The sequence below is a fragment of the Fistularia commersonii genome, unplaced genomic scaffold, assembly GCF_037954325.1.
Source record: "Fistularia commersonii isolate RoL2024-O1a breed Wild unplaced genomic scaffold, RoL_Fcom_v1.0 HiC_scaffold_42, whole genome shotgun sequence".
Lineage (NCBI taxonomy): Eukaryota > Metazoa > Chordata > Actinopteri > Syngnathiformes > Fistulariidae > Fistularia > Fistularia commersonii.
The window spans coordinates 680,001-687,500 of record NW_028234000.1 but is presented as its reverse complement, the minus strand read 5'-3'; positions in this window follow the sequence as shown (position 1 = coordinate 687,500).

The following is a 7,500-nucleotide window of genomic DNA, read 5'->3' as shown; positions in this document are numbered from 1 at the left end:
ATCACCCTGTTACTGCATTTCAATGACACCCATTTGCTTTCGATCTCAGTGTCTGCCACCGTACGGAAAAAGCGGGGGGGTGGGGGGTGGGGGGGCATAAGCGCATTCGTGCTGTAAGTAATCAGAAGTTAATAGTGTTAACGGTTTGCGAGAAATTTTTAATGCTAGACAAAAAAAGAAAATTAAAAGGATATAATTAAATAAATAGATAGAAAAATAAAATTAAAAACGAAAAAAAAAAAATTGTGAGGGGAATATAACATGTAATTAAGTTGGCGGTTCACAGGGAATCTCAGACATCAAACTGTTTTTAATTGAACATAAATAGTACACCCAAATATACAAATGTACAAATAAACATAGCAAGGTAGAACTGAATGTCAATGAAACAACCAGGCATGAGGAAGCAACGGACATGAGGACATTTGTTCTGTATGTAATGAGAAGTTAATAGTGTTACAGGTTTGTGAGAAATTTACAGTGCTAGACAAAAAACGAAATTAAAAGGAAATAATTAGATAAATAGATAGACAAATGAAATTAAAACCAAAAAAAAAAAATGCAAGGGGAATACGACATGTAATTAAGTTGGCGATTCACAAGGAATCTCAGACATCAAACTGTATATTTTTTGTTGTTTATATATAAACATATATAAACAATCATATATTGTTTGTTGTTTATTTTTGGGATATATTGAGGAATATTTAATGGAAAGGAGTCACAATCGCTTTTTGACAATGTCGAAGTGTATACGTGGCTATAGAATTTAAAGTTTTCATTAGAAATTATAGCCTCATCTGTAATTTCCTTGTTGTTAAGACGGGCTTAGCTTTGCTCCGCTCCTCCTCTCCTCCGCTCCTCCGCTCTTCCGCTCCGGGCCCTGGAACTCCCGATCCGCGGGACTTCGGTGAATTCCGGGCCAGTTTTTTGCTCTTCTGCTCTCCTCCCCTCCTCCGCTTCTTCGCTCCCCCGCTTTGGACCCTGGAACTCTTGAACAGGGCCGGGCTTCTGCCCTCCGCCTCTCCTCTGCTCATCCGCTCCAGGCCCTGGCACTCCCTGTGATCCAGTCATTCGCATGTGCGTGCCCGGAGGTCCGGGAGCTCCACTCAAACGTCCGGGGGGGATAAGGGTAAGGGGTCCTGCCCCCCCCCCCTCGCCGCCTCTGAGAAGAGAAACATCTCCTCCACTCCTCCGCTCATCCGCTGCGGAACCAGGTACTACCGATCCGCCGGACTCAGGCGAATTGCAGAAAGGGGTTTTGCTGTCCTCCGCTCCTCCGCTCCTCCGCTCCTCCGTTTCAGGCCCTGGAACTCCCGAACCGCTGGACACAAGCGAATCACGGTCCGGGCTTCTGCTCTCCTCCGCTCCTCACCTCATCCGCTCCAGGCCCTGGTACTCCGTGTCCGCGGGAACCCCCCCCAACCCACAAAAACAAACTCTCACACACACACAAACACACGCACACACACACACACACACACACACACAAACACACAAACACACACAGACACACCTGAACTCATCATCGCTGTGCTGATAGCATTGGCCGAAACGTATCCACAACCAAACCAACATTAGCTCATCCACTCATTCATATATGTGTGTGCCCAGAGGTCCGGGAGCTCCAGTCATAACTCCGGGTGATCTCTGTCCGGAGTAGGCTCACATTAGCCGGTCTAAGGGGTCCTGCTGCCCCCCAGCTTCCCCGCCTTTGAGAAGAGACACATAACTCCGCTCTTCCGCTTCTCCGCTATGGGCCCTGGTACTCCCGATCCTCCGAACTCAGGTGAATTGCGTGACGTGCTTCTGCTCTACTATAAGCCCCTACACACTTCGAACACGGCTGTTATCACCCTGTTACTGCATTTCAATGACACCCATTTGCTTTCGATCTCAGTGTCTGCCTCCGTACGGAAAAAGCGGGATGGGTGGGGGGGCATAAGCGCATTCGTGCTGTAAGTAATCAGAAGTTAATAGTGTTAACGGTTTGCGAGAAATTTTTAATGCTAGACAAAAAAAGAAAATTAAAAGGATATAATTAAATAAATAGATAGAAAAATAAAATTAAAAACGAAAAAAAAAAATTGTGAGGGGAATATAACATGTAATTAAGTTGGCGGTTCACAAGGAATCTCAGACATCAAACTGTTTTTAATTGAACATAAATAGTACACCCAAATATACAAATGTACAAATAAACATAGCAAGGTAGAACTGAATGTCAATGAAACAACCAGGGATGAGGAAGCAACGGACATCAGGACATTTGTTCTGTATGTAATGAGAAGTTAATAGTGTTACAGGTTTGTGAGAAATTTACAGTGCGAGACAAAAAAAGAAATTAAAAGGAAGTAATTAAATCAATAGATAGACAAATAAGGAAATTAAAACGAAAAAAAAAAAAAAAAATTGCAAGGGGAATGTAACATGTAATCAAGTTGTTTTTTTTTTTTTGTTTTTTTTTTTACCAAAAAAAAAAGGAACCTCGGACATGGGTAACTATATTTTTTTGTTTTCGGATTTTTCCATAAGTTTTAAGGATTTTTTTTTTTTTTTTTATATTTCAAAATCGTTTATGAAGACATTAAAATTTGGGGAGCATTTTTGCATTCTGTTCTTGTGAATGAAGAACTTGGCCAGGCCTAAAAGAACATTGACACAGAGTTCATCTGTTATGTTGCTTATAAGTAAACAGAATGTTATATCATCTTTTGAGAAGGAAACTGGTGACGATGGAATGAGAAGGAGAAAAAATATATGGTCAGTGGTTTCAATGTTGTCTTCACAAAATGTACAAATATTATCTTCAAAATTAAAGCGTACCCTCGATAATTCCTTAGATGGGTAGATGTCAGTCATAATTTTGAAGTGGGTCTCTTTTGCCTTGGGGGTATGGGTAGAGTCAGATACATAGTTCGCAGCGTGGCAATCGATTCCTCATCAAATTTATTTAAAATATCCTTTTTTTTTTTTTTGACGTCCAGGGAATAAGTTTCCTGTGAAACATTTCCTAATAAAGGAGTTGCCGCGCTTTCTGTCCACAATTGAGATTCCCTGGAGTGATAGTCGGGGTAACTGTGGTTGTACGGTTCGGTGCGTCATTATATTTTTGGTCAGGAATACAAATTGTCGAGGCAGTGCGTTTCGTAACTTTAGCAACTCTAATATGGGAGGCTTGAATCTGTGTGTAGTACAGAACTGCTCATTGTCCAGAGGACTGCCAGTGTCATCCATCAAGTCAATTATTGACCATATACCTTTCTCAAAGCATTCCTTGTAAAACAGAGGTTTGTTGCCATGCAGTACATATCGATTGTTCCAAACTATTATACTGTGTGGTGAGAAATTGTGTACGTATATCATTTTCCAGTATAATAATATTTGTTTATGGAACTCTGAACATTTGACAGGAATCTTGTTGATATCCAAGTCAGAGATAAGCAGAAGACTCAGGCCGCCGACTTTGTTGAATAAGTAGTTTGGAGTACAATACCAGAAAGAACGATGAGGTTTGATCCAGGATTTCAACCAGTTCACCTTCAATGTCCCATTCAAGCAGTCCGACTCTATCACTTTCAGCCCTCCTTCACTTGTTTCTTTCACCATATGTGATTTTTCTTAGATGGTGTGGTCTGTTCCTCCAGATAAAGTTGAAATTGATTTGGTTAACAGATTTTACGAGTTGATTTGGAGCAGCATTGGAATACGCTGGGTATATACATCTGGATAAACACATCCATTTTAGTCAAATATATCCGGCCTAATATTGATAAATCTCTCTGGAGCCATATATTAGAATTAAGCTTTACTTTGATTCAGTTTAGATTCAATGTTCCTGGATTGATTTAACGTTTGGTCCTTGGATAGGAAAATGCTCAAGTATTTTATTTCTGATTTCATAGAAACATCGCTGATTTCCTTTAGTGGCGAGTCATGCAGCGCAAGAAGTTTGCATTTCTTTAAGTTTAATGACAATCCTGAAGCCTTGGAGAATGTTTTGGTTTTTTTCAGCACTTATTGGGACTTGATGTTCATTTTTCAAAACTAAGGTTGTGTCATCTGCCAGCAGGCTAATAACAATTTCTGTCCCCAACATTACTTCTGTCCCACACGTATACACACACACACACACACACACACACACACACACACACACACACACACACACCTTAATTCCACTCTTTTATATACGCATGTCTGGAGTTCCGGGAGCTCGTTCTCAACGTTCTGGGGATAATCATAGCTGTGCTGATAGCATTGGCCGAAACGTATCCACAACCAAACCAACATTAGCTCATCCACTCATTCACATATGTGTGTGCCCAGAGGTCCGGGAGCTCCAGTCATAAGTCCGGGTGATCTATGTCCGGAGAAGACTCACATTAGCCGGTCTAAGGGGTCCTGCTGCCCCCCAGTTTCCCCGCCTTTGAGAAGAGACACATAACTCCGCTCTTCCGCTTCTCCGCTATGGGCCCTGGTACTCCCGATCCTCCGAACTCAGGTGAATTGCGTGACGTGCTTCTGCTCTCCTATAAGCCCCTACACACTTCGAACACGGCTGTTATCACCCTGTTACTGCATTTCAATGACACCCATTTGCTTTCGATCTCAGTGTCTGCCTCCGTACGGAAAAAGCGGGATGGGTGGGGGGGCATAAGCGCATTCGTGCTGTAAGTAATCAGAAGTTAATAGTGTTAACGGTTTGCGAGAAATTTTTAATGCTAGACAAAAAAAGAAAATTAAAAGGATATAATTAAATAAATAGATAGAAAAATAAAATTAAAAACGAAAAAAAAAAATTGTGAGGGGAATATAACATGTAATTAAGTTGGCGGTTCACAAGGAATCTCAGACATCAAACTGTTTTTAATTGAACATAAATAGTACACCCAAATATACAAATGTACAAATAAACATAGCAAGGTAGAACTGAATGTCAATGAAACAACCAGGGATGAGGAAGCAACGGACATCAGGACATTTGTTCTGTATGTAATGAGAAGTTAATAGTGTTACAGGTTTGTGAGAAATTTACAGTGCGAGACAAAAAAAGAAATTAAAAGGAAGTAATTAAATCAATAGATAGACAAATAAGAAATTAAAACGAAAAAAAAAAAAAAAAATTGCAAGGGGAATGTAACATGTAATCAAGTTGTTTTTTTTTTTTTGTTTTTTTTTTTTTACCAAAAAAAAAAGGAACCTCGGACATGGGTAACTATATTTTTTAGTTTTTGGATTTTTCCATAAGTTTTAAGGATTTTTTTTTTTTTTTTTTTATATTTCAAAATCGTTTATGAAGACATTAAAATTTGGGGAGCATTTTTGCATTCTGTTCTTGTGAATGAAGAACTTGGCCAGGCCTAAAAGAACATTGACACAGAGTTCATCTGTTATGTTGCTTATAAGTAAACAGAATGTTATATCATCTTTTGAGAAGGAAACTGGTGACGATGGAATGAGAAGGAGAAAAAATATATGGTCAGTGGTTTCAATGTTGTCTTCACAAAATGTACAAATATTATCTTCAAAATTAAAGCGTACCCTCGATAATTCCTTAGATGGGTAGATGTCAGTCATAATTTTGAAGTGGGTCTCTTTTGCCTTGGGGGTATGGGTAGAGTCAGATACATGGTTCGCAGCGTGGCAATCGATTCCTCATCAAATTTATTTAAAATATCCTTTTTTTTTTTTTTGACGTCCAGGGAATAAGTTTCCTGTGAAACATTTCCTAATAAAGGAGTTGCCGCGCTTTCTGTCCACAATTGAGATTCCCTGGAGTGATAGTCGGGGTAACTGTGGTTGTACGGTTCGGTGCGTCATTATATTTTTGGTCAGGAATACAAATTGTCGAGGCAGTGCGTTTCGTAACTTTAGCAACTCTAATATGGGAGGCTTGAATCTGTGTGTAGTACAGAACTGCTCATTGTCCAGAGGACTGCTAGTGTCATCCATCAAGTCAATTATCGACCATATACCTTTCTCAAAGCATTCCTTGTAAAACAGAGGTTTGTTGCCATGCAGTACATATCGATTGTTCCAAACTATTATACTGTGTGGTGAGAAATTGTGTACGTATATCATTTTCCAGTATAATAATATTTGTTTATGGAACTCTGAACATTTGACAGGAATCTTGTTGATATCCAAGTCAGAGATAAGCAGAAGACTCAGGCCGCCGACTTTGTTGAATAAGTAGTTTGGAGTACAATACCAGAAAGAACGATGAGGTTTGATCCAGGATTTCAACCAGTTCACCTTCAATGTCCCATTCAAGCAGTCCGACTCTATCACTTTCAGCCCTCCTTCACTTGTTTCTTTCACCATATGTGATTTTTCTTAGATGGTGTGGTCTGTTCCTCCAGATAAAGTTGAAATTGATTTGGTTAACAGATTTTACGAGTTGATTTGGAGCAGCATTGGAATACGCTGGGTATATACATCTGGATAAACACATCCATTTTAGTCAAATATATCCGGCCTAATATTGATAAATCTCTCTGGAGCCATATATTAGAATTAAGCTTTACTTTGATTCAGTTTAGATTCAATGTTCCTGGATTGATTTAACGTTTGGTCCTTGGATAGGAAAATGCTCAAGTATTTTATTTCTGATTTCATGGAAACATCGCTGATTTCCTTTAGTGGCGAGTCATGCAGCGCAAGAAGTTTGCATTTCTTTAAGTTTAATGACAATCCTGAAGCCTTGGAGAATGTTTTGGTTGTTTTCGGCACTTATTGGGACTTGATGTTCATTTTTCAAAACTAAGGTTGTGTCATCTGCCAGCAGGCTAATAACAATTTCAGTCCCCAGCACGTCTAACTTTTGGATATCGTTGCTCTTTTCAACATAAACGGCTAGCATTTCGGTAGCAATTATAAATAAATAGGGTGAGATGGGGCAACCTTGGGGTATTCCCACATCAACATGGAAGCTCGGAGTGGTGCCGCTTGGCAGGGTGACACAGCTATGAATATTCTCATAGAGCCCACGGATCACATTCCTGAATATTTAACCAAATCCAAAATGTTCGAGCGTTGCTATGATAAATGGATGTTCGACCGAGTCAAAGGCTTTAGAAAAGTCCAAGAAGGATATGCGGCCATTATCTTCAATGCGATACGCCTCTAAACCCATCGCTCGCCCCGACTCGGGGAATCCTAGAGCCTACTTGCACCCCCGCCCTAACTTAACTCCCTCACTCGTGGAGCTCCCTGAGCTCCACACATCCCGGAGCATCACGCCGACTCATTCACATTTGAATGATTGTCTTTATTTTATGTCCGCTAGATAGAGGCATCCGCACATGCGCATCAGTGGAGCTTCAGGCCGGCTGAGGCATGGACTGAAAATCATAAAGACATGTGTGATGAGCTAAAAGGAAGATAAGCATATTTTTATAATAAATGTAAGAAAGAGAGGGTAATGCAGCCTCAGGGCGGCACTGGCCCGTGTCTCTCCAAGCCTGCCTTTGGGGGGGGGGGGGGGGGGCACGGAGC